At 34.6% G+C, this 1,079-nt stretch overlaps 1 non-coding gene across 1 annotated transcript; it reads left to right on the forward strand.

Annotated features, from left to right (window-relative positions):
- Window positions 1-623: 623 nt before the first annotated feature.
- On the forward strand, window positions 624-695 carry TRNAD-GUC (transfer RNA aspartic acid (anticodon GUC)). Its single transcript has one exon. It is a non-coding gene; the product is annotated as a tRNA-Asp (tRNA).
- Window positions 696-1,079: the final 384 nt, after the last annotated feature.

Genomic DNA, 1,079 nt, shown 5'->3' on the forward strand with positions numbered 1-1,079 from the left:
ATATATTTTATTGGCTCTTGATGACAGTACTGACATTAATGATACAGCAAAGCTTGTGATTTTTAATAGCGGGTTGATGAACTCGATGTTAGTGCACGAACCACCACTGGTTGTAGTTTTCATGCCAAGTACCTCTCCCCCGTCTCTTTACTTCATAGACTCTCTCTCGTATGTAATCACTGCCGTTCGAGTTTTGGTCATAGTTCCTATCACACATAACAACTTGTAGTCTTCAGTGATGTAATTACATAATTTCTGTCTTCAGTATAAAGAACTAATAAAGATTAATAAGTTATTGGTTTACTAGATACGAAGCTAAGTAATGAAAGCAATTGTGGATTGCTATTAATTGCAGTAGGAATAGGATAGAACTCACAAATTAAAATCCCTTATAATTAATTAAAGCGGATAATTGAAGTTACTCAAATGAATGTATCGTAATTTCCGTTTGTTTTCTTCTTCCAATATCATGGGTAACTAAAGTTTGAAAATGTATACTATTTTATTGATATTCAATACAGTAAAGAAGTTCAGTAGGTAAGAGAAATTTTCAGTTTTAACGCAATTGAAAAGGGACAGACTTATTTTCTATATAACCCATAAATTGAAGGACTGGGACTAAGTCCTCGGTAGTATAGTGGTTAGTATCCCCGCCTGTCACGCGGGAGACCGGGGTTCGATTCCCCGCCGGGGAGTTCCTTTTTTTTTTTTTTTTCCACAATTTGTATAATGCATTGTGAAGAAGTTTCGAAGTGTGTTCCTCACTTATGTTAGTTTTAGCATAGCCAACTTACGTCACATATTTTATTCAAATATAATAATGCTGCGATTCAGGGAAGTACAATCAAACGCTATGCCATTTGCGTCACTGGATTGCTAAAAACTTGAGGAATATATCTACTTTAATTTTTGCTATGTACTTACAGTGTATTCTTTTCTTAGGTTTCGTATTTTCAATGCATATCGAATACCTCGAACACTACTTCTTTTGAAGTGTGTTCCTTACCTCGCTAGTTATTAAAAAGTAAGTTTCATTTCTCTACATTCTTTAAAAATGCCTCACTTCGAAAATATGGCGA

This window comes from Periplaneta americana, chromosome 9 (assembly GCF_040183065.1).
Source record: "Periplaneta americana isolate PAMFEO1 chromosome 9, P.americana_PAMFEO1_priV1, whole genome shotgun sequence".
Taxonomy (NCBI): Eukaryota; Metazoa; Arthropoda; class Insecta; order Blattodea; family Blattidae; genus Periplaneta; species Periplaneta americana.